This window comes from Bos taurus, chromosome 18 (assembly GCF_002263795.3).
Source record: "Bos taurus isolate L1 Dominette 01449 registration number 42190680 breed Hereford chromosome 18, ARS-UCD2.0, whole genome shotgun sequence".
Taxonomy (NCBI): domain Eukaryota; kingdom Metazoa; phylum Chordata; class Mammalia; order Artiodactyla; family Bovidae; genus Bos; species Bos taurus.
Genome location: NC_037345.1, coordinates 26,733,782 through 26,760,596, shown reverse-complemented (window position 1 = coordinate 26,760,596; position 26,815 = coordinate 26,733,782). Strand labels below are relative to the sequence as shown.

Genomic DNA, 26,815 nt, shown 5'->3' with positions numbered 1-26,815 from the left:
ACTGCCTCTGCTGTAGTCATGGCCCTATCAGAGTCTTTTCTTGAGCCTCTTGTAGCTGATGATCAGAAGGCCTCTGGCCAGTCTTTCTCTGTAGGTCCACCCGTTCAGGCACTTACAGGGCTCCCTTGCCTGGGGTCCTTCTCTGTTGTTCAGTGTGTCAGGCACATAGAGGGGCCCCCTGGCTGGGGTCCTACTCTGAAGATTGGCACATCAGGAACTTAAAGGGGCACCCTGGGTGGGGTCTTACTCTGTAGCTTGGCCATCGGTCACTTAAAGGAGCACCCTGAGTGGGGTCCTACTCTGTAGTTCAGTGTATCAGGCGTTTGGTGGGCCAGCCTCTCTATTGTTCAGCTGCCAATGCTGGCAGTGTGTGGGGAGAGAAGCTATGGTGATGGCTCCACCCCCTACACATGACTCAGCAGTATCACCTTGCCTCCATGGCTGCTTGGCTTTCCTCCACAGGCATCTCCCACCACAATCTCCTCCCCCACAATTCCTCCGTCCATCCTTGGCAGTCAACAGCAGCCCTCACCCTGGGATTGTTCCACAACCTCTAAACTCCAGCTCCCAGTTTCTGTGCCTTCCAGGGGACCTGTGTCCCTTGCCCTGGCTGCGGCAAGGACTGTCTGATTTTCATTCCATTTAGGCTGCCACAGATCAGCTGTTTCACTCTCAGCCTTAAATATTTCTCCTCTGACTCAGACAATTTCCCCAGTGTGGGGATTGGAGCCCTGCTTCAGTTTCCCTACCCACCAAGGGCAGGTCCAGTCCTACTAACACTCCTGTTTTTCCTCCTAGTTTCTTCATCCTACCAAGTTTTGCATGATTCTATATATTCTTTTCCACTGGTCAAGTACTCCCGTTTGCTCTCAGCTGGTGTTCTGCATGGACTTCTTTGTCTGAAGACGTATTCCTGATGTATCTGTAGAGAGAGATGAACTCCACATCCACCTACTCCTCCACCATCTTGTTCTTGGGAGTTACTTTTCATTCAATTTTAATTTACATAAAATTAAATGTATTTTAAGTGAACACTTTGGTGTGTTTTGACAATGTACATACACTTTCATAACTATCATCCCAATCAAGATGTAGAATAGTTTCCATTACCCCAAAGTTCCCAAAGTACCTCTCTAGTCAATCCCCCTTCCTAAGACAACTAAAGCTCCAGTTTCTATCACACTGACTTAGTTTAATTCTATAAATTAATTTACATACTACATAATAAGCAACTTATGTGTCTGGCTTCTGTTGCTCAACATAATGTTTTGGGATATAATATATCAATGCTTTACACATCAGGAGTTCATTCCTTTCCATTAGTGATTAGTATTTTATTGTACGAAAATATCATAGTTTATACATCCATTCTGTTGGTGGACATTTGTTTCAAGTTTTAGGCTCTTATGAACAAAAAGGCTTTTATGATGAAAATCCTTACCCATTTTATACATACTTTGTACTTCTAATCAGTAAACAACCAGAACCAAAACTCCTGGATCACAGGGTGGATATATGTTCCAACACACTTTTCTTTTTTTCCTGAGTATGAAGTTCACAAAACAATTTTTCTTCTTCTGGCCTTCATACCATTATCAGAAAGTTAATATTAATCTCCAAAAATAAGTAATATGTGTTTAGTGCTCACTGTGTGCTAGGACCAGGGATAAGCTTTCTGCATGTTACCTCATTTAAACTTGGACTGCAAGGAAATCAAACCAATCAATCCTAAAGGAAATCAACCCTGGATATTCATTGGAAGGACTGATGCTGAAGCTCCAATCCTCTGACCACTTGATGTGAAGAGCTGACTCATTAGAAAAGGCCCTGATGCTGGGAAAGACTGAAGGCAAAAGGAGAGGATGGTGGCAAAGGATGAGATGGTTAGAAAGCATCACCAACTCAATGGACATGAATTTGAACAAATTCTGGGAGATAATGAAGGACAGGGAAGCCTGGCGTGCTTCAGTCCGTGGGGTTGCAGAGTCAGACATGCTTAGTGACTGAACACAATAGGACAGAACCCCATTTAATCTTAACAAAACCCTTTAACGATCATCATTTACACAGCCTTAGGAGGTTAATAGGGGCTTCCCTAGTGGCTCAGCAGTAAAGAATCTGCCTGCAGTGAAGGAAACCCAGGTTCAATCACTGGGTCAGGAAGATCTCCTGGAGGAGGGCATGGCAACCCACTTCAGTATTCTTACATGAATTCCATGTCCAGAGGAGCCTGGTGGGCTACAGTCCAAGGGGTCGCAAAGAGGCGGACACGACTGAAGCGACTGAACACACATACACAGGAGGTTAATAAGGGAAGCTGCTGTTGATCTTATGTGAGAGTTGGGAGTCAACAGAAAATAAATCCAGGAGCTGCATGCATTCGCTCCCATTTTACTATACTACCCCTTTTCTTTCACCAGGTATTTTCTTCTCAGCCAGAACTACTGAGGGTTTTTGTGGATCAATATGGTGGCACACAAGGATACTGGGTTCACGCCCCCTTGTGAACACACCAAAACTACAGCTACCAAGAGACAGACTCACTGGGAACTAGCTGTAAAGAAAGATCCATACAGATTCTGCTAGGAAACAAGAAGAAGGAATCTGCTTGGGGGAAAGAGAAGTGGAGGGGGATATCACAGGCTAGGAGCTCCTCTCAGGGGAGCAAGGGGTTTGAGGCACTCATTAGGCACCCCGGCCCTGGAGTCAGACATGAGGAAGACAAGACCCCTTAGTTGGTTTGAAAGCCATTGGGGCTTACCAAAGGGCTTCAAGAAACCAAGACTGTGCTCCTGATGAGCACACACACTGATTTAGAGTCACAGTGTGGTGGTAGCCGATTAAAAGCTGCCTAGGGTCCTGGCCAGCTTGCTAGGACCACCCCAGGACACATCCCAGCCCATCCTGCTCCAGCACCACTCCCCACTAAGGTGGAGGTTGCCGTTGCCAACAAGAGTAGGCAAAATTGTTGGGAACAAAGCCACCCAAACCCCAGTCTTGCCTCTGACCAGGACAGAGGCGAGCATGGCCAGCTCTCATGTCCCTGCACACAACCTGAAGTTAGCTCCAGGGCAGATACAACCTGGGCTGGAGCCCCTGGCCCTGTACACACTTGGGAACGGGTGTGGCCATCTCAGTGATGTGGCACCAACCCCTCCAGCCTGACTCAACCTCTAACCAAGGCACACACTCCAGGAAAAAAGTGAAACCAGCACAGAAGTGCAGCTGTAAGCCCTCGGGCTCTGCCACATAACCAGAAGCAGCCCAACTCCCTCAAGTTTCCAGCTCCAGCTCCTCAGCCCCCAACAGGGTGGTGACAGCCACTGAACATAGAAGAAGCCCCAGCTTGCACCTGACTCTGGCTCAAACCCCTCCAGCTCCAACCCTGTCTCCCACTAAGACAGTGGCTGCCAGCACTCCCTGGGGAAGACGCAGCACACGCTCACTTCAGATCTCACTCTCCCATCAAGGCCACTGGTTACAGGCAAACTACACAGGGATGCTAGTTCACTGTTGGTGGGATGTAAACTGGTATAATCTCTACAGAAAACAGTATGAAGTTCCCTCAAAAAACCAGAAACAGAACTACAGATTATCCAGAATTCCACTCCTGGCTAGATATCCAAAGAAAGCAAAAACATTAATTTGAAAACATAGATGCACCCCGATTGCCCATAGCACCATTACTTACAATAGCCAAGATATGGAACAATCTAAGAGTCCATCAACAGATGACTGGATAAAGAAGACGTGAAGCTATAAAAGGAAATGTTGGGGTAGGGATAAATTAGGAGCTTGGGATTAATATACACACCCTACTATATATTATATAAAATAGATAACCAACAGGGACACAATGTACTGCACAGGGAACTCTACTTAATAGTCTCTAATAACCTAATTGGGAAAATAATCTAAAAAAAAGAATGAGTATATGTATATGTATAACTGAATTCTACACTGTACACCTGAAACTAACAAAACATTGTAAATCAAACTATACTCCAAAAAAAAGTTTTTTTTTTTTTTAAGAAGATGTAATGGGATGTTGGAATATAATGCAATATTACTAAACCATAAAACAATGAAATTTTACCATTTGCAATAACATAGATGGATCTGAAGGGTATTATGCTTAACGAAGCTAATCAGAGAAATATGGATACTATATATTTTCACTTCTATGTGGAACCTAAAAAATAAATGAATAAAACAAAAGAGAAACAGACTCATACATACAGAGAACAAATTAGTGGTTACCACTGGGGAGAGGAGAGGGAAAGGGGCAAGACAGGGAAGGAGGATTAAGAGGTACAAACCACTAGGTATAAAATAAGTGAAACAGAAGGATGTAATGCAGGGGTTCCCCAACCTCCGGGAACCAATGCCTGATGATTTGAGGTGGAGATCATACCCACCTGATGCATCACTGATGAAATGCACAATAAATATAATCACTTGAATCGTCCTGAAACCATCCCCCACCTCCTCCCCCATCCATGGAAAATTTGTCTTCCATGACACTGGTCCCCAGTGCTAACAAGGTTGGAGACTGTTAAAATGTACAGGACAGGGAATATAACCAATATTTTATAACAACTTTAAATGGAGTATGGTTTATAAAAATATTGAATCCCAGTATTACACTCCCAAAACTAATATAACATTATAAATCAACTATAATTTCAAAACAAAAAAATCTACTGATTCCTTGAGGCAAAACAATGAGTGCCTTTTCACCAAGTGGGAATGCTTCGTCTCTCAGAGCCTCCAAACTGAAAGGCACCAAGGCCTCCAAGAAGTTGATCCATGAAGGGTCATTTACTCCCGCAGATACTCTGTTTACCAAGTGAGAGAGTGTGGACAGCACAGGGCGACACCCAATTCTTCTAACAAGAATAAAATTTACAATGAAATACTCTGGTTCTAAATCAAGAGCATCATGTCTGTGGAACAGATTAGTACTAATACCCTGTCTTTAGAGTTTATCCGAATCACCTGGAGAACTTACTAAACGAGGTGTGTGTGGGCCCCTCCACCAGAACATCTAACTCAGTAGGTCTGGGATGGAGCCTGAGATTTTGCATTTTTAATAAGCGCCCAAGGAATGATGGTGATGCTGGTCCTCAGACCTTGGTGTAGCACTGGGCCAAACTACCCACGTCACTGTAATAAATCTCTGGTGAGAAACTGAGTTTTTAGTTAAAGAAAGTGATAAAGTTTATCTAGCCAATTAATAGTAGGCCTGGAGCTGCAAGGTAATCTTTGAAGTATTAACTCTACATCTCTGGTATCCAGAATTGGAATTTCAAGGAACAGTTAAATTGTAAAGTTAAATGATCATTCTAGATTATTCTAGACTTGCCTCTGCATTTTGAGATATATAGGTAGATGATGATGATGATGATGACGACGATGATAGGTAGGCAGTGATGAAATAAAATTTATATTTTATAGAAAAACAAGAAAAATTTAAACATAAAATTTTTTCCTGCCTGTTTGGGTCTCCTCCCTCCCCTTAACTGCGTATTGCACGTCTGCACTAACCAGACCTCCTCAGAAGTCCACATTTCTTCTTAATCTTATAAAGGGTGAGAATGACCCATTACTCAATAATTCCTTGGGAGATAATCTCACTTCTTAATTTTGTAAGGAATTGGGATGACCCCACTTGCTTTGTACACGCAGATCTGGGGTGTATAAACTGTCAATATGTCATTCAAAATAAAACACTTTGTCTCAAAAACATGCCTAACTGCTTTGACCTCTACAGGATGGAACAGTCCTCAGAGCTTTCTGAAAGACTCTCTCCCAGGTTATAATCCTCAGGTGGATGCAAACTAAATTTTCCATATCTTTCCTAGATTAATTTTTTTCATGGATGTTAGATTAGATAGATACAGAATGATATAATCTCAGAATGTGTGCCTTTCAAATGAAAGCAAGAATCATTTTTAGAGAAACTCACTACTCTGTGCTTATTTTTATGTTTTTACTACAGAACAGGGAAACCTCTAAGGGGATTCAGTGTTCTACGGGACCACACATTAACATTTCCCTCTGAAATGCTTTTTTAATGGCCACATAGACCCAGCTCTACAAGGATCCCTCAACCAATTTTCAGATTGAGTATTTAATTTCTTTACCAAAGCAAAAGTTTGGCGATTGCTTGATTAATTTAACCTCATTCTTCTTTGTCATGAGAACAAATCTAAATGTCTCAGCTGACAAACACCACTTTAGAAACATCCTGATTCTGATAAATGGCTTCCTTAAATGTCTTAAAAGTATTATTAGTATAGGTGCTAGTTTGATTCTCAACTCCTGCTCTCCTGAGAGCCAGAGGGTGGGAACTGAATTCAGGTTGGGAGGGCATTGCCATGCCCTCAGGCAGAGTTTCAGGTTAGTATGCAGAACATGTATGGGTGACTCTGAATTCTTTAAGTCTTTTTTTTTTCCTGTTTTTCTATTTTCAGGTTCCAAGAAGGGAGCTCAATTATTCACTGTTACAAAAATGGCCATTGATGATCTTGAAAACCCAGGTAAAGTAAAGATACTGATGCTCAGCTGCATAAGTAGATAGTTTTCATTAATAGATATAATTATTTTTCACACCTCCCTAAATAACATGAAGAGCAGTTAAAGAAGCAGTATTATTGGTGATTTTTAATCAGGTTCCCGTGAGACCTGGGCAGAAAGTAATTATTCAAACAAATGAAGGAAGACAGCATAATCCATAACTGCACTAAATATTAAAGGAATAATGTATCATTTTAAGATAAAGTACATAAGTGATATACAGTTCAAGTAAAGCATCTTTTTTTAAGTACTTTACCACTTAATAAAAAACAAATTATAAGTACTTCTATTTAATGATTACATGGTATGTACAACATAATGCACCATTACTGTTTCTAGTATCTTTATCATTACAAAGGATTATTATTGTTAACATTAATAATATTATTAACTATCATCACAGATCATTTCATACAGCACTTTTTCTGTGCCAAGCATTTCACAGTATTACTGAAGTTAGTCCACACAACCCCAGAGTTAGATATTCTTCATTTCTTGTTGAAGGAACTGAAGCTAAGAGAATTTAAAGATCTAAGTATCAATCAGGTAGTTAACTAGAAGACCTGCCTAGGAATTAAATTTCAATGTCTGCTTGTCTCCATGTGTCTGGTCCTTCCCACACTACCACCAGCTATGAGAGTCAAAGATAACACACTTGATATAATAGGTTTCAGCACTCAATGACAGAGGTGTTTCTCTATATGTCCTAGCCCAAAATGTCACTTGAGGGCAAGACAATTTTGCAATTCAATATCTTCTACCCTGAGTTTCTTATTTTCCTTTTTCACTTACTAGAAGTAGTATGTTCCTACTTCTATAACCTAATTCCTGTTTCTCTCAATTTTGCTGGAAGAGAAAAGTACACTTTTGCTTTATCTAAGATAACTTCTTTACTACTAAGATATCATTCAACCTCTTGTTCTCTCAAGAGTCTAGATAGATATTATTTTGTCCACAATAGCCAGAGCTAATACAATCATCCCAGGACTAAGAAGGGGATGTACTTAAGGAAGAAAACTCATGACATCCACCTTATGCAAACATCTTTCTTAACCACTCCTAAAGTTAGTCCCTATCCTTTCACCTCTTCCCTTCCATAAGAAATGTTTCTGATATTTCATAAATACAGGTCACTCTGGTACAATAGAAAGATGGTGGCCTCTGGAATCAGATAGACCTGGGTTACAATGCTGGCTGGCTCTGTTTCAAAGAAAAATTCTTTTAAACACAATTTTAATATATAATCTTAAAATACAATAATATGATTTTTTTCTTTACAGTTTTATTTTGTATTGGAGCATAGTTGATTAACAATGTTCTGTTAGTTTCAGGTATACAACAAAGTTACTGAACTGTACATATACACATATCTATTTCCTTTTCAAATTCTTTTCCCATTTAGGTTATTACAGAATACTGAGCAGTGTTCCCTGTGCTATACAGTAGGTCCTTGTTTATTACCTATTTTGAATATAGCAGTGTGTACATGTCAATCCCAAAAAGTTTGGGTTTTTTTTTTTTTTGGTCATGCTGTGAGGCTCGCAGGGTCTTAGTCCCCCCACCAGGGACTGAATCCAGGCCACAGCAGTGAAAGCACCAAGCCCTAACTACTAGACCACCAGGGAACTCTCTATCTTTTAATAGTTTTGACCACACTATTAACTTCTCTGAGCTTCAAATTTCATGTCTTTAAACTGCTACAAAGAGAGGTTTTGAGGATTTAAGGGGCAATTACATGTAAGAACCTGGCACATCAGAAATGGCAGCTAAACTTTTGGTAATGAGCATGCTATAGGATATACAGAAGTCAAAATATAATATTGTATACATGAAACTCATATAATGTTATAAATCAAGTAGTTATCATGTGTTTACTTTCCCTCCCCATCTTCCAGAGAAACACGGAAAAACGGCATGCTTAACATATCTCAACAGTAGGGAAGAAAGACCTCGAGGAAATCAGTATAAAAATCAGGCTAAAAAGGCCAGTATCTCACCTGACTCTGTTTTTTTCCTTTATTCAGAAAATATTTACTGGTTGTGTACTATACCCTAGGCACAAAGGATGACAATAATCCAAACATTTAAAGTAAATCAAGCATTTAAAGAAAAGAGTTCCAGAAGGTGGGAACAGAGACAGGTACAAAGGTCTAGAGACAGAATATCTGATAAATTCAAAGATGAGGAAAGAAATTAACACAATTGCAATGTGGTGAACCTAGGGAGTGGTATGAAAAGGCACTGAAACCAGGCAAATGCCAAACTATGGGAAATCTAATACAGCCCATTGTCTCACATAGAATTGATCATTTTCTTAAATCAGCGGGACTTTACTTTTTACAGAACCACATGATACGAATCTTGCTTTACTTCTGGATGATACTGTTTCTCTTGGCTACTTGCTACGGAGGTCTTTTTCTGTTTTCCTATAGCTGCTATACAGATTCTGACTTGAATTTATGTCATAAACAAAAAGTATCACTAAAGCCTTTTAGACTTTTGGATGACCAAATCTGGTAGGGTTGTAGAATGGTTAAAAGCACAGCTTCTGGAATAACAGCAACCAGGCTGAGATCACCAGCTGGGGCAGGTGCCAGCTGTGGGGCTCACAGCAAGCCTCTTCCCTTTTCTAACCCTGACTCCTCTTCTAAAAATGAAAGCAGATGAGGACTTCTTGGTGGCTCAGTGGTTAAGACTCTGTGCTACCCATGCAGGGGGCATGGGTTTGATTTGGGAGCTAAGACCCCTGAAAGACGCCCATGCAGCCAAAATAAACAAAAACCCTAAAAAAGAAAGCAGATGGTTCTAAGAATTAAATTCTGCACCAAGTGTACCTAGCACAGTTCCTGACACAAAACGGCCTAGCACAATATAGTCACTGATGTTATTAATATTTATGTAGAAAATAAACATCTCACTTGACTTTCTCTCAAAACCCAGAAGGTACAGAATAGTTTTTATGTTAAACTTTAGTTTGTAACTGCCAAACTGTTTACCTGTGCCTTCTCTAAACTAGGTAAAATCATGACTTAATCAAATTTAAGGAATGATAAGTTTCTCTGTTTTCATAAAGTCTTATCTTACAGGACCATGCATGATTCTAAAGAAAGTTGAGCAGTTATCTTTCAGCTGTGCAACCTCGAGCTAGAATAGCTCTTGTGTGTTCATTTACTCATCCTTTCATTTACATATTCATTATCATGTGCAGAACCCTGTGTCATGTAGTGGGCATAATACGGAAAGAGATAAGCCATGCTCCTTATCCTCGCAATCTAACAGCTTTCAGTTCAGTTCAGTTCAGTCGCTCAGTCGTGTCCGACTCTTTGCGACCCCATGAATTGCAGCACGCCAGGCCTCCCTGTCCATCACCAACTCCCAGAACTTACCCAAACTCATGCCCACTGAGTCGGTGATGTCATCGAACCATCTCATCCTCTGTCCTCCCCTTCTCCTCCTGCCTTCAATCTTTCCCAGCATCAGGATCTTTTCAAATGAGTCAGCTCTTCACATCGGGTGGCCAAAGTATTGGAGTTTCAGCTTCAGCATCAGCCGTTTCAATGAACAATCAGGACTGATCTCCTTTAGGATGGACTGGTTGGATCTCCTTGCAGTCCAAGGGACTCTCAAGAGTCTTCTCCAATACCACAGTTCAAAAGCATCAATTCTTCACTGCTCAGCTTTCTTTACAGTCCAACTCTCACATCATACATGACCACTGGAAAAACCATAGCCTTTACTAGACGGACCTTTCTTGGCAAAGTAATGTCTCTGCTTTTGAATACGCTATCTAGGTTGGTCATATCTTTTCTTCCAAGGAGCAAGCGTGTTTTAATTTCATGGCTGCAGTCACCATCTACAGTGATTTTGGAGCCCCAAAAAAATAAAGTCTGACACTGTTTCCACTGTTTCCCCATGTATTTCCCATAAAGTGATGGGACCAGATGCCATGATCTTAGTTTTCTGAATGTTGAGCTTTAAGCCAATTTTTTCACTCTCCTCTTTCACTTTCATCAAGAGGCTTTTTAGTTCCTCTTCACTTTCTGCCGTAAGGATGATGCCATCTGCATATCTGAGGTTATTGATATTTCTCCTGGCAACCTTGATTCCAGCTTGTGCTTCTTCCAGCCCAGCGTTTCTCATGATGTACTCTGCACAGAAGTTAAATAAGCATGGTGACAATATACAGCCTTGACGTACTCCTTTTCCTATTTGGAACCAGTCTGTTGTTCCATGTCCAGTTCTAACTGTTGCTTCCTGACCTACATATAGGTTTCTTAAGAGGCAGGTCAGGTGGTCTGGCATTGCCATCTCTTGAAGAATTTTCCACAGTTTATTGTGATCCACACAGTCAAAGGCTTTGGCATAGTCAATAAAGCAGAAATAGATGTTTTTCTGGAACTCTCTTGCTTTTTTGATGATCCAGCAGATGTTGGCAATTTGACCTCTGGTTCCTATGCCTTTTGTAAAACTAGCTTGAACATCTGGAAGTTCATGGTTCATGTATTGCTGAAGCCTGGCTTGGAGAATTTTGAGCATTACTTTACCAGCATGTGAGATGAGTGAATTGTGTGGTAGTTTGAGCATTCTTTAACAGACAGTAAATGAACACTTCGGGCTTCCCAGGTGGCTCAGTGATAAATAATCCACCTGCCAATACAGGTGGGTCAGGAAGATCCCCTGGAGAATGAAATGGCAACCCACTCCAGTATTCTTGCTTGAGAAATCCCATGGATAGAGGAGCCTGGCGGGCTACAGTCCATGGGGTTGCAAAGAGTCAGACAGGATTTAATGACTGAACAACAACAACAAAAAAGGGCGTCTTAGACCTACTTTTCTGGAAGTTCTCCTTTGTATACCTGTTATGATTTATAGGCTTTAAAGAGATGCCCTCATTCCCTTTGTTATGGACTGAATGAACGTTCATATGTTGAAGACCTAACTCCCAAAAAAATGATATTAAAAGGTAGGGTCTTTGAGAGACAATTAGATTTAGATAATGCCATGAGGGTAGGGCCCTCATGTTGGGATTTGTGTCCTCATAAAACTAAGAAGTGACACCAGAGCTCAGCCTTCTTTGACTGACAACAATCTTCCCAGAATGGAGAAGCTCTTTACCGCATGACTTAATCCTAAGTAGACAAAGGCTAACTGATTGATCAGCACACAACTAACTCTGGAGCAGCACTTTAAATGACACTTTCCAAACAGAACAAACACAAGACTGGGTATTTTAGATACCTCATTTAATCTACTTTTCACGACCATCTGGTGAGGCAAGTGCTCCAGGAATGCTGGATTGATTGATCAATTGATTTTACTATTTTCACTACTTTAAGACAAACTGCTTTTTAACAACATCAGATTCTTAGCTGCCTTCATTTATCCATGGCTTACACAACAGCATAAGCCACTTTGGTAAGTTTGAAGCCTTACCTGCTTCAGCTTTTAAGAGTCAGAAGAATGGCAGGTATGTCTTGTAATTAGATTTTTACATCAGAATGGATTTGATTTTTGACATCAATGAACAAACCCATTTGTCTATCCCTGCATTGCAGGACTAGAAATCCATCATAATTATTTGCCAGCTGTTGGTTCACCCCAGTCATGGTTTCTTATTCTGAAATGTTTCCTAACCTCTAGAAAGTCCTCACTACATTTGTAGTTTGCAGGTATCTGAACGGCTTGCATTTTTAATGAATTCCTAATGTACTCACTCAAGCAAACAAGGAAAATTATAACCATGGAACATTACATTTCAGACATTAATCATAATTGCTTAATAATACCAAACAAGGAGATTTTATTGCAAACTGAGACTTATTTAACTTCAGAATCAGAATAATTGTCACATTTGCACATATTCTAAATGATACCACATATTTCCAAATGCCTACATTAAACAGTTTAGTCATAAAGAAATATTTTGTCAGCTAATTTAATTTAATTGCATGGCATAATCGTTTCACCTATTTCTCTAAAAACAGGTATTTTAATAAGAGAACTAAAAGGAGGTTATAAAAATCTCACTTTCTCAATTGCTAGGAAAGGTCTCTGCGGAAAGTTGCCAGACAATTACAAATTCGGGGGGTTTCTATAGTTCTTCAATGTATTTGTTATATACCATTAGTCACCAGTGAAGCCCTTCACTAATAGCAATACCCTTCAACAATAGCCCCAGAGAATTTAACACTGATTGATGGCAGGTCACCTGGAATTGGTTGGCAGAATTTCCAATTTTCTGTTGGGAAATTGCTTATTTCTCCAAGTCTATTCCCATTTTTACAAGTGGACAGCAAGCTGAGATTATACATTATTATGTGTCTAAATATAAAATTGTGATGGATGGTGTCACACATTTAAAAAGAGTTAAGCATTTAATTTAAAATTTAAAAAGTTTAAAGAAGTTTAAAATGTATTTTTAATCTTTCTCAGAAATTCATGGGCTGATTCATATTGGGGGAAATACTAAGAAATTACCTAAGGATTGTCATTTATATGGGGTATTATTTTCATAAAATTATCCTTTTAGACCTCGAAGCAGTAGAACCATGGCTTTCTTGTAAATACTATCTAAAGATCTCAGTCTTATCAAAAGACTGAAGGAATAAATAGATTCTTTCTGTAACAGTACTAATGCCAAATTTGGCAGAGTAAACAGTAAAGTAAGCAACCAAAACTCAAAAGCCACATTAAAATCAGAAGACACAGTTTGCTATTTATATTAAACTATCATTTATTTAAAAACATATACTAGGTGTAAATTTTAAAAGTGTATACTTAGGATGCAAAAATATCATATGTGTGTGTGTGTGCTTAGTCTTATCCAACTCTTAATATCGTATATCACAGGAATATTACTATATACTTTTCCACTTAGAAACTCTACCAAATTCTTGAGTTAAGCATTAAGTCCCTGGCTAAACATATTAAAGGCAACAGGTAACAATCCAATGACAAGTTTGAAATTTTGTCAATATGGGTCACTCTAGAGAGACAAACTAGCAAAACTCTCAGAATGTGCCTGCAGTGCAGGAGACCTGGGTTCAATCAATCCCTGGGTTGGGAAGATCCCCTGGAAAAGGAAATGGCAACCCAGTCAAGTATTCTTGTCTGGAGAATTCGATGGACAGAGGACCTGGTAGGCTACAGTCCATAGGATCGAAAAGAGTTAAACCCAACTGTGTGACTAACTTTCACTTTCACTTTCAACATAATTGGGATAATTTGGTGGCTCAAATGGCAAAGGATCTGCCTGCCATGTGGGAGACCTGGGCTCGATCCCTGGGTTGGGAAGATCCACTGGAGAAGGGAATGGCAACCCACCCCAGTATTCTTGCCTGGAGAATTCCATGGACAGAGGAGCTTGGTAGGTTACATTTCATGAGATCACAAAGAGCCAGACACGTCTGAGTGACAAACACTTTCACTCAACTTTTCACACACACAAATTCTTGAATTAAGCATTAAGTCACTAGCTGCCTATATAAATAAATTAGAGGCAATGGATAGCAATCCAATGACAAGTTTAAAATTTTGTCCATATGGGTCACTCTGGAGAGAGAAACTAGCAAAACCCTCAAAATCTGTAATGCTCAACATAATTGCTTAATCTGAGGATTAAAAATGCCTTTATTGAGCTTCCCTGGGAGCTCAGTGGTAAAATCCCACCTGCCAACGCAGGAGACACAGGTTCGATCCCTAGTCTGGCAAGATCCCATATGCCTCCAAGTAGCGCCACAACTACTGAATCTGAGTGCCCTAGAGCCCTTGCTCAGCAACAAGAGAAACTACCACAGTGAGAAGCCTACCCACTCCCAGTATTCTTGCCTGAAGAACTCCATGGACCAAAGAGCCTGGTGGGCTACTGTCCATGGGGTCACAAAGAATCAGACACAACTGAGCGACTAACACTTAAACATTTCTAAAACTGTCATTTTAAAGGCTGCTTAGAATTTCATGATATGGCTACTTAATGCACTGGTGAATAATCTACTGATGGACATGCAGCTTGTTTTGTTTATGTTATTTATTTGTTAAATGGTTATTTATGCAATATTTGTTCATTGCTCAATATCTACCTTGTCCCGGATTGGGAATACAAAGCCTCTGTTCTTGTAGAGCTTACATTTCTGAGACTTAGGGATAAAGACAGACAAGGAAAACAATGAACACAAATAAATATGGTAGTTGGTGATTAAGTCCTACAATAAACTATAATATCATAATAAAGCAGGATAAGAAGACAGTGGCAAGAAGTAATAGATGGTCTCTAAGACAAGACAACTTTCAAACAGGGAACTGAATGAGAGTATGGCATTGGCCCAGTGGAAATTTAGGTGACAAACCTTCCAGATTCAGTAAAACATGAGGCAGAGGGAATTCCCTGATGGTTCCGTGGTTAGGTTTGGGCACTTTCACTGTCAGAGCCTGGGTTCCAACGCTGGTCGAGGAACTAAGATCCTGCAAGCTATGTGTTGAGGCCAAAAGAAAAAAGAGAGAGAGAAGAGGCAGAAAAAGGAGTATGTGTAACATGCTGATACAATGTAAAGGAGAAAATCATTTTAAAACAGTAAAACTTTTGTGTCTAAATCTTTACACATACATCTTGAGAAAATATTCCCAGGAGTATATTTGTAAGGTCAAAAATACACTCATTTTTTAATCAGAATTTTGTCAATATCTCATGCAAGGAAACTTTTTATTAAAATAGTTCTTTTAAAAACCCTCTATGTTATCATTACTTAGTGAAGTACTGAGGCTGTCTGAGAATTAGTGCACTCTCAAGAATCTGCCATGTACGTTTCTGTCATTTATATGTACAAACAGCCCTATCATTTGACATTATTCAACAGTTGTTGGCGATAAATGTCAGCATGCCGTGATTTGCCTGACAGCTATTTTGCATACGTTCCCTTCCAAACTAGACCCTCACTGCATCACCGTACATGACAGCACTGCACATTCTAGAGATTCTGTAACTGCGTGACTGATGTTGTGCAACACTTGCTTTTTTATATTAAATTCTCACCCTAAGTGGTGAGAATGGTGACCATGTAGTATTTGGCTTCATCTCCTCATCATCCAGCATAAATACCTACCACACAGGAGATGCTCTATAGGTACTTTGCATGAATGAATCAATGAAAACATCTTCCTCTGCAATGGCCTACATGGGAAAAGAATATACAAAAGGGTGGATATATGTAAATGTATAACTGATTCACTTTGCTGTACAGCTGAAACTAATACAACACGGTAAATCAACTAGACTCCAACAACAACAAAAGGCAAACATCTTCAATGATATTATACGTGAGATCAGATCAGATAAGTCGCTCAGTCGTGTCTGACTCTTTGCGACCCCATGAATCGCAGCACGCCAGGCCTCCCTGTCCATCACCAACTCCCGGAGATCACTCAGACTCACGTCCATCGAGTCAGTGATACCATCCAGCCATCTCATCCTCTGTCATCCCCTTCTCCTCTTGCCCCCAATCCCTCCCAGCATCAGAGTCTTTTCCAATGAGTCAACTCTTCGCATGAGGTGGCCAAAGTACTGGAGTTTCAGCTTTAGCATCATTCCTTCCAAAGAAATCCCAGGGCTGATCTCCTTCAGAATGGACTGGTTGGATCTCCTTGCAGTCCAAGGGACTCTCAAGAGTCTTCTCCAACACCACAGTTCAAAAGCATCAATTCTTCGGCACTCAGCCTTTTTCACAGTCCAACTCTCACATCCATACATGACCACAGGAAAAACCATAGCCTTGACTAGATTAACCTTTGTTGGCAAAGTAATGTCTCTGCTTTTGAATACGCTATCTAGGTTGGTCATAACTTTCCTTGAGATAAGAACTAACTAATAGCCAAAGAATAATTAATTAATTTTAAATACTAATATTTCAGAATGTACCAACAATCGTTAGTCCCAGGAGGCTCTCTTTGTGATTTCTAGTGGCTCAGCAGTCACTCAAAGACTTCACACTTGACTCTTAAACAACAGGGGCTTAGGGCACCAACCCTCCTCACACAGTTGAAAATCCCTTATAATTTACCGTTAGCCATCAGTATATGTGGTTTGTATCTCAGGTTCCACATTTAAGGATTTAACCAGTCAGGGATCGTTTAGTTCTGCACTATTTACTATTGAAAAAAAAAAAAAACATGGATAAGTGACCAAGGTTCCTTATACACCTCCAGTCATCCCTAACCTCTGCATCCAGCTGACCACCCTACTGTCCACCAGGGCCTGGTACTCTGTATTAGACTTTAAAGATGACTTCTTCTGTACTCCATGAGTCCCGGACTCATAAGGAAGTTTTGCTTTTCAGTGGCTGGACCCAAACATGTAACAAAAACAACAATACTGCTGGACAGTCCTGCCCTCAGAGGTTCAGAAAGTCCCCCCACCACCTTTGGAGAAACTTTAGCCAAAGACCTAAAAGATCTCCATCTGGAAGAGGGAACCCTCCTCCACTGTGCAGACAACATCCTGATCATCAGCCTGCCTAAGGAGGCTTCTGAACCACCTGGCCTCCTTAAAGGATATATGGTGTCCAAGAAAAAGGCTCAAATGGCACAAACTAGGGTGACCCACCCAGGATTCATTCTCATAGGTCAGAGAAGCCCACCCAGGAAAAGAGAGAAGACATTTGCAGCCTCACCCTCTCCTAAAACTAGAAGACAGCTTAAGGGTTCCCCCTCCCCATGGCCAGGTTTTGCCATTCTGGATCCCTGACTACGGTCTATTAGTTATGCCTCCATATGCAAAGTTCAAAAGAAAGGATGATGGTCGTTTTGAATGGAATTCACAATGCAATGGGGCCTTTCAAGAATTGAAAAACTAATTGCTTCAGGCCCCTGCCCTGGCCCTCCCAGATTTAGCTACACTCTTTGACCTTTACTTTTAGGAGAGAAAAACAATCATCCTTGGGGTATTAGTTCAAACACTGGGGCACTTTACTCCGGTGGTTGTTTATTTCTCTAAACAATTAGATCCAGCCACCAAGGGACGGCCTCCTTGGCTTCAGGAAGTAGCTGCTATTACAACCTGCTCAAGGAGGCGGAAAAGTTAACATCTGGTCAGCCAATCACTATATGAACTCCATTATGATTCAGGTTTTAAACAAAGCCCTACTGTATAGCACAGGGAATTTTGTTCAATGTTATGTAACAGCTCGGTTGGGAGAGGAGTTTGCAGGAGAACGGATACATGTATATGTATGGCTGAGTTCCTCTGCTGTCCACCTGAAACTATCACAACATTGTTAACTGGCTATACTTGAATGAAATAGTTTATTTCCGGAGTGGTACAATCCACCGCCAGGCAGGTGATACATGTTCAATCCCTAGTCTAGGAAGATTCCACACACCAGGGGTAACCACAGGTGGTGCACCACAACTACTGAGCTGCAACTTCAGAAGCCCGAGCTCCCTAGACCCCACACCGTGCAACAAGAGAAGCCACCAGAGTGAGAAGCCTGTGCGCTGCAACTAACGAAAAGCCCGTGCAGCAATGAAGACACAGCACAATAAATAAATACATTTTTAAAAATAATAAAAATTTTTTAAAGTTTCATCTAAAAAAAGATTCGGATTTTAGTAAGTTCTAAGGGAACAGAGTAGCTATCCCCCAGAAGGTTGATTCAAGTTCAGACTATGTTTTCAGACAATCCAGTGGCTACCATAAAAACCTGTCACACACTAAATCCTGCCACCATGATACCCACAGGCCTCCTGGAGCACAACTGTACAGAAACCATAGACACCATCTATTCTGCTTGCTCCGACCTAGGAAGTGAGCCTCTTCCAAACATGGAAGAGGAATGGTTCACAGATCAGAGCAGTTTTATGAAAGAGGGGAGAAGTCTGTAGGATATGTAACAACTTTCCAGACCCAAGTCACAGAAGCCAGAAGCCTACCCTCCAGGGACTTCCGCCCAATAGGCAGAGCTGACAACTCTTAAGGGTGATCCTTAGAGCTCAGGACTGGGAGGATCTGAAACATTTACACAGACTCCCGGGGCGTATTGGCCATCCTCCATGCCCATGGGTCTATTTGGAAGGAAAGAGTTGTGGTTACTGCAGAGAATGAACAGTTGAAACATGGCTTAAGCATACTGAAACCCTTAGAACTAGTACAGCTTCCAAAAAGGTGGCAGTGACTCATGGTAGGGGTCACCAAAAAGGGCGGCGGCAGCGGGGGTGGTGCTGAGGGAACCAAGGCAGGCTCAACTGCCAAACGGTGGCCTGAGAACCAGTAATTTGGCAACCACCCCTTACACCTCAAGGGCCAGATCCATCCAATTATCCCCCAGTCTACATAAGGAAGAATTAGACAGTGTGGAAACAGGGCTTCATTAGAGGTCTAGGAGGCCATGGGTGGTTAGTTATTGAACATAAGCCAAACTTCTTTACCTAAACCACAGCCTGTCAAGCCATCAGGGAACTCATTATGGGAGAGAAGCCCCATGTAATTGGTTGGTTGAGGTCATAGTAGCTCTTGGCATGAGGAGTATAAATGAGATAGTTGAGACATGCTGCTCTTGCTAGTATGTGGGCCATGTATCTTAAATCGACCAGTGTCCTTGTCACCCAGGCCATATGGCTGATCATAGAAGCTAATTGTGTTCTATCAACAGGATGCCACAAAGGCCCACTGCAAAACCAGACCAAACTGGCTCGATCCAAGATAGAGGGAAAAGTAGGCTAAAGCTCGCTGCTTTTCTTGCCTTGGTTGATCTCTATGTTTCCACACCAGCTCCTGAGAGCTAAAGGACACTTGCCCAGATTCAGCTCTGTGTTTGTTTCAATAATATGAAGTGTTTGGCAGAGATGCTCGCTCTGCAGCTGTACTTTGAGAGAGAGAGATGTTTTGAGAGTTACACACTGGTCAACCGCCCCAAATCCATTCTGACTTGACCTCAGGGACGCACTTGCACAGATGAAACCTGGAGGAATCCAAAAGTTACCTTTGTTTCATTACCACACTAAGAACTCCACTCCAAGGGGTCATTTGTACTCTGCTACGGCAATCCATGACTTACCAACTGAATAACAACAGCAACCCACTCCAGTATTCTTGCCTAGGAAATCCCACAGACAGAAGAGCCTGGCATGCTACAGTCCATGTGGTCGCAAAGAGTCGGACATAACTTAGCAACTGAGCACAGCACAGAAGCACAGTTTGTGGGAGAGCAAGGGGGCGGGAGGGACTGCCCATGCACCAGCTGTTCCTGGAAATCTTTGTCCTTTGCCCCAGTTCCTGATGATGCACTTGCCTCTCACCACGCAAAAGGGGAGCAGGTGTCTTTAGACATGAGCTCCCCTTATCTATTCCCTGGCCATCCAAGAACAGATTGTCTCGCCAGCGCCAAACTCAGTTTTGTTTTTGGCAGTGGGAACCTGAGCAGGAAAGAACTCCCTGACCAATCCAGGGGTGCTTCAGTTCAGAGGGACCTCAAGAGTGGGGGGGCTCACATCTAATTGGGTAACATCCTCTGTCTCCAAAAGATTAAATAAATTGCCGTCGCTCGGGGATTCAAACAGTTAGGGCCAAGGTCAGGTAACAAACGTAGCTCAAGACAGCTGGGGAGTTCACTTCTCCACCCGGGGTTACACCACTGCCCCAAAACCAGTAGGCAGTAAATACAGAGGCTGGACCTGCGCCCTTCCATGCCCCTCGGCAACGAGTACAAAAGACAGAGGAGGGACTTGCCACTGGTGAAGCCCATTAATAATTCCCGAAAAATAAAAATAGAAGCTGGGTAATAAAGCCTAACCTTTTTTTTGTCTGTTTCCTTTGTGCTAGTTTCACTTGCTCACTGGCTGCCGCGTGCAGAGGTCTTGTACCCGACACTTTGGGACCAAAGTTCCAAGTGCAAGAATGCTGCGCCCGACACCTGGGCTCCACGTGCCCTGTGTAGAAGCACTGCACACCGCACTGCCATTCAAGATGGTGGCGGCAGGCAGAGTGCAGAGACGCTGCTTGGGGCGCTGCACCCTACCAGGAGCATGAGCGGCATACCTGCGCCAGACCAGCAAGATCTCGTCCTCCTCCTGGCTCAGTCAGTTCAGTTGCTCAGTTCTGTCCAACTCTTTGCGACCCCACGTGTTATAGCAGGCCAGGCTTCCCTGTGCATCACCAACTCCGGAGCTTGCTCAAACTCATTTCCGTCAAGTCAGTGATGCCATCTAACCGTCTGTTCCTCTGCAGTCCCCCTCCCCCTCCTTCCCTCAATCTTTCCCAGCATCAGGGTCTTTTCCAATGAGTCACTTCTTCGCATCAGGTGGCCAAAGTATTGGAGCTTCAACTTCAGCATCAGTCCTTCCAATGAATATTCAGGGTTAATTTCCTTTAGGATTGACTGATTTGATCTCCTTGCTATCCAAGGGACTTTCAAAAGTCTTCTCCAACACCACAGTTCAAAAGCATCAGTTCTTCAGCGTTCAGAGGGCAAGAGCTCACACCTCTCCATTTTTCTGATCAGAGAGTAAAACCTTTCTCTGCTTCTGGACCAAACTCAGTATCATTCTATTGGCTTGAACAACGTTGGGCAGGAGGACCCTGCTGGGGCTTGTTAGCAACTTTGTTGATCAGTTTCTTGTTTACGTGTTGTCAGGTTCCCCCACTAGGACATGAGTCCCAGTTACCATGTCTCTCCTGCTCATTTCAGTGCCCCACACTATACCTGCCCCATACAGGCACTCAGTAAATAGGAGAATAAAAATAAAACTAATGAGGGAATGCATGAGCACTCTTCGATTATAAACATCCCACAACAGACTATTTTCCAAGTATGACCTACAATATGTAACTCAAACAACATTCCTGGGGCATAGGAAGAAGCATGCCCCAGGAATTGCCTAGCAGTCAAGTGGTTAGGACTCCACACTTTCACTGTTGAGGGCCTGGGTTCAATCTCTGGTCAGGGAACTAAGATCCCGAAAGCCAAGCAGGGTGGCCAAAAAAAAAAAAAGCATGCTCTAAAGAAGTTCTTAATCCCTAAACTAGAGTTATCACACATCTGAGCACACATTCAATACACTAAGTATGAATGATACAGAATATGTGACGATTACTTTTAATCTTTTATGCAAAGATACAGAATAATATACACAACCACTTTCTTCCTTTTGAAACATCACAATTCATCATTCTAATCAGGGCAGGTGTGCACCAAGGCCCGCTGGCAATGTGTTTACAATTTCTTTATCCACCTCTTCTTTGCTGTATTGCCATCCACTTGCTAACTACACAGTCCTCAGTATCATATTTAGGAGTCTAATTCTGGTAAAAAGTAGAAATTTCCTTTTTCTTTAGCAATTATGGCAAAGTTCCTGGTGCTTTGAGTGACTATTAGCATTGTAACTAGCCACATAGATGTCCCTTTTATTCAAGGTATTCAGTGTCATTTGAAATAATTATTTTGTCTCTCTAATAACATGCCAGCTACATGACAAAAGAAATCTGGTCATAATTGTTCTCCTTATATTCCTCTCCCCGCACTATCCCCAGTGCATAGAACAGTACTGAACTCAACCCTGCTACTGCTAAGTCGCGTCAGTTGTGTCCGACTCTGTGCGACCCCATAGACGGCAGCCCACCAGGCTCCCCCGTCCCTGGCAAGAACACTGGAGTGAGTTGCCATTTCCTTCTCCAATGCATGAAAGTGAAAAGTGAAAGGGAAGTCACTCAGTTGTGTCCAACTCTTAGCGGCACCATGGACTGCAGCTTACCAGGCTCCTCCGTCCATGGGATTTTCCAGGCAAGAGTACTGGAGTGGGTTGCCATTGCCTTCTCTACCCTGGCACATAACAAATTTTTGGATGAAAGAACAAATCATTGAATGAATGAACCAATGAACTGTGTCTCAGTGTTGGCTACGGATTTCATGAGTAAGATGTCTTTCTATTCTTTTCTGTTTCATCACCTTCAGCTGTACTGGGTTACTGATGTTAACACAGGCAGAGTATAGAACCTAGCTTCAGTCAGTGATCATCATTTCTATAATAAATCCAATGATGGGTTTATAATAAAGCAAATTGAATGATGTTAACTTTGTGTCCCACGTTCCCCATTTGTGAACTCAAGGAAGCAGATGCTGTCTTTGCTCTGACACCATCGGCAGCTCCTTATATTACCAAGGACTGCTTCTCTGCCTGACGGTGCTTTTGGAATATGGTAACATGACAGTGCCTGGGAACTAATGCCCCAAAAGATGATCGATAAAATCTCCATCTTCTCTGTCCTTCAGTGGAACAGTTCTGAGATTATACAGGATTTCCAGGGGCATTTGGAGCCCTGGTTGCCCATGGCAGACACCACTAATTCATAAAAATTCATTTGGTTTTCCTTCCTTCCTTGTTCCATTTCTCCACTCCCTCAGAGAAGACAGAGTGCCTGCCTGCCTGCTAAGTCACTTCAGTTGTGTCCAACTCTTTGCAATCCTGTGGCCCGTAGCCCACTGGGCTACTCTGTCCATGAGATTCTCCAGGCAAGAACACTAGAGTGGGCTGCCAGGCCCTCCTCTAGGGGATCTTCCTGACCCAGGGATTGAACATGCGTCTCTTATGTCTTCTACAAAGGCAGGCGGATTCTTTACCTCTAGCGCCATCTGGGAAGCCCTAGAAGACAGAGTATCTGAGATAATTTTCATGGGATTGAATACAAATCCCTGTCCCCAGGTCTCCTTTCGGGATGATACCAGGGAAGACATTGGGGAATCATGTATCTATCGCATAAAGTTGTTGAAAGGATTCATTGAGAAGCAAAGTGATTAGAAGAGCACCTGGTATATGGTCTGTGGTCCATAAATTTATGAGTTGGTATCTAGTATTATTTGTCTCCTCTGACCTACTTATCTTGGTTCTCTATTTAGGTCCACAATTTTCCTCTTCATAGCTGTCTCAATCCCCAATAAATCTCTGAAATTTCTAGGTGAAGTTCATCTACCTCCTTTGAACCCACTTTTTTGAATGACTCTTACATTAATGCAGTAGAGGGAACCAAAGCTTACAAGTACTGCACACGTTTCACAAGATACACTGCAGGGAAAAAAAAAAAACTAAGAAGGATCAATAATATCCTAGGGTCTTGGTGGACACTTTCCTAGTGGAGATGGACCTCTGATTCCTGATGGAGGGTCTCATTCCAACAGGGGCAAGCTTATTGGCATCCCTCAAGTATGGAAAGCCTAATTGGTGGGCCTATGGGTGGTCTCATACCATGCGGCATGCTAAGTTGCTTCAGTCATGTCCAATTCTTTGCAACCCCCAAGGACTGCTGCCCACCAGGCTCCTCTGTCCATTGGATTCTCCAGGCAAAAATACTAGAGTAGGTTGCCATTTCCTTCTCCAGGGTATCTTCCTGATCCAGGGGTCAAACCCATGTCTCTTATGTCCCCTGCTCTGGCAGGCAGATTCTTCACCACTAGTGCCACCTGGGAAGCCCCATACCAGGTGGAGGAGCCATAATTCCTGGAGGTAGAATTGCTCGACCAACAGGGGGGTGGGTGTAGCCCCCTTTCCTGGTGGATACTGAGTTGGGGGTCCAGTAATGCTGGCAGTGGCAGCAGCTGCCACAATACCTCTTCCTTGTGGAGTCATGACTTGTTGGGATGGCTCCCCCGGCCCCATGGACAGGGCCTGTTAATCCAGTAAGAGTCTGGGGAAATGGAACATCAGCTGGAACACCTCTGCCAGCGGCTCTACCAACCCCCAGCATCACCAGTAAATGGTACCTGAGAAATGCCAGTATCTTTACAGGGTGGTCCCTCCACAGTCATGGAAACCAAGTTCTCCCGGGCAGCCACACCAGACCCCAAACTTGCTTTTCTTCATATTCTGAATGCTTTGAATTCTTTGCCTCGATCTTCCTGAATTCATCACAGTCACAGAGGATCAAGTTCACCTACTTTCCAAAACCCTTAAAAGGGCCAGTGAAGATCCAACCATCCTGCCGGACACATCTCACCTGTGCATCTTGCACCTCTTTCCCATAGTCACAATTGCTGTTCCACCAACTTCGATGTCCACAGGACAGTTTTGGGATCCTTAAGACCCAAGGAAGCCTACGGATTAAGGTATGATGCAGGTTCTCCACCAAACACTGCAAGTTGGGGCAGAAGCTTCCAATAGTAGAAGAAGCTTCCTTGTTTTGATCTGTTTCCTGTTGGTATCAGCTACCTGGGTATTCTGATACTGCTTTAATGACCTGTTGGTGTCTCAGCTAAGAAGACCTGTCTCAGTTCTGCCTGGAAATCTACCACAGGTAGTTGCTCCTACTCGGTGACTGCCTCCGGTACAGGTGACACCCACCGCTGGTTGTTCAGTGAGGCTGCCCTCCATTTGACTTGGGGTCCTACCTCAGGTACAGCACTGTTCTGTAGTCCTCCTCAGGTGTAGAAGTCCCTGGCTTGCTCTGTCGTGCCGCTGGAAACTCCTCAAAACAGAATAGAACTGAACAGGTCAGGCATCTCCAAGGACCGCTCCCCTCCACGCTGCTCTTTGCCACAGGCGCACCAACTAATCACGTCGGCCCTGTCTGCGCATGCGCAGCAAGCCCCCGACCCCACTTTTGATAGCTGCTTTTCAACTTGCCTTTCTCTAGGTCATCCCCAACAGCTTCAGAGGTAGGAACATGAAACTCGACAGATCTGACTTAAAAGGCTTACATCAGTGCTGAAAAATGGCTGAGGAGAGTCAGATTTTTATGTTTGGCCTTTTCTGTTCCACTAGAGAGATAATATTGCTCAAGCAATTGCTCGGTGAGCATTTAAGACATTCTAGTCGCCAAGAGTCGGACACGACTGAGCGACTTCACTTTCACTTTTCACTTTCATGCACTGGAGAAGGAAATGGCAACCCACTCCTGTATTCTTGCCTGGCGAATCCCAGGGACGGGGGAGCCTGATGGGCTGCCGTCTATGGGGTCGCACAGAGTCGGACACGACTGAAGTGACTTAGCAGCAGCAACAGCAGCAGCAGCAGCAGTGGATCTAACAGGCTTTCCAGGGGGTGCAGTGGTAAAGAACCTGCCTGCCAATGCTGGAGAAACAGAGACACAGGTTCGATCCCTGGATTTGGAAGATCCCCTGGAGAGGGCATGGCAACCTACTCCAGTATTCTTGCTTGGACAATCCCATGAACAAAGGAGCCTGGTGGCCTACAACCCATAGGGTCACCAAGAGTCAGCATGACTGAGCGCACACACACACACATCTCTAGTTACATGTCACGGTAAATATTTTACCTTTATTTATTGATAAAATAATTTGGTCAAATTGTCCAATGGAGCCAGGATTAAAATTCAGAATTTTTTTACCTCAAATCTCACTCTCAAGCCACCACCACATTGCAGATCTAACTGACCTAGTATACTTGTTGGAAATGTCATTCTCCTTTCTCCCTGGTGTCAGAGCTCTGAGTTTCTTAATTTTTAGCTAAGATTTATTCTAGAACAATTCCAGAAAGTTTGACTTTACAGAAGCAGTTGTGTCAATTCCCTTAATGTGTTATGAGTTATGACTCTGCTATATAAAAATTCTCGAATGTAGTCAGGTAGTCACCTTTTTGATATTTATTTTATCCTTTTTACCAATGACTAAAGGCTATGAAACACTATGAATATGCAATAAATACATCTTAGTGGATTGGTTTGAAAATTATAAGACAGTAAATTCCCTTTTACATGTGAATATTTCTACAACAACCAGATAGTCTGTATTTAACCTAACTGCCCCTAAAACAATTCTACACTGTTGGTGGGAATATAAGTTGGTGTAGCCACTGTGGAAAACAATATGGAGGTTCCTCAGAAAACTAAAAACAGAACTACCATATAATCCAGCAATCCCACTCCTGGACATATAGCCAAACAAAACTATCATTGAAAAAAAAAATACATGCACTCTTATGCTCATAGCAGCACTATTTACAATAGTCTAGACGTGGAAACAACCTAAATGTCCGTCAGCAGATGAATGGATAAAGGTGTGGTGCGTGTTTAGCAATAGAATATTACTCAGCCATAAGAAAGAATGAAGCAGTACCATTTCTGGCAACATGAATGTGACTAAAATTATCACACTAAGTGAAGCAAGTCAGAAAGAGAAAGACAAATGCCATATGATATTACTTATATGTATATTCTACAAAACAGAAACAGGCTCACAGAGAAGATTTGTGATTAGCAAGGGAAAGGTAGGAAGGGAGAGGAAGGGACTGGGAGTTTGGGGTT

The 26,815-nt window shown here is 42.4% G+C and overlaps 1 long non-coding RNA gene and 1 pseudogene across 1 annotated transcript in view; both read right to left on the bottom strand.

Annotated features, from left to right (window-relative positions):
* The window catches only part of LOC132342817 (uncharacterized), a 76,029-nt gene that overhangs the window by 31,913 nt on the left and 17,301 nt on the right, over positions 1-26,815 (bottom strand). The window lies entirely within an intron of this gene.
* On the bottom strand, positions 23,591-24,924 carry LOC100138242 (small nuclear ribonucleoprotein-associated protein N-like; annotated as a pseudogene).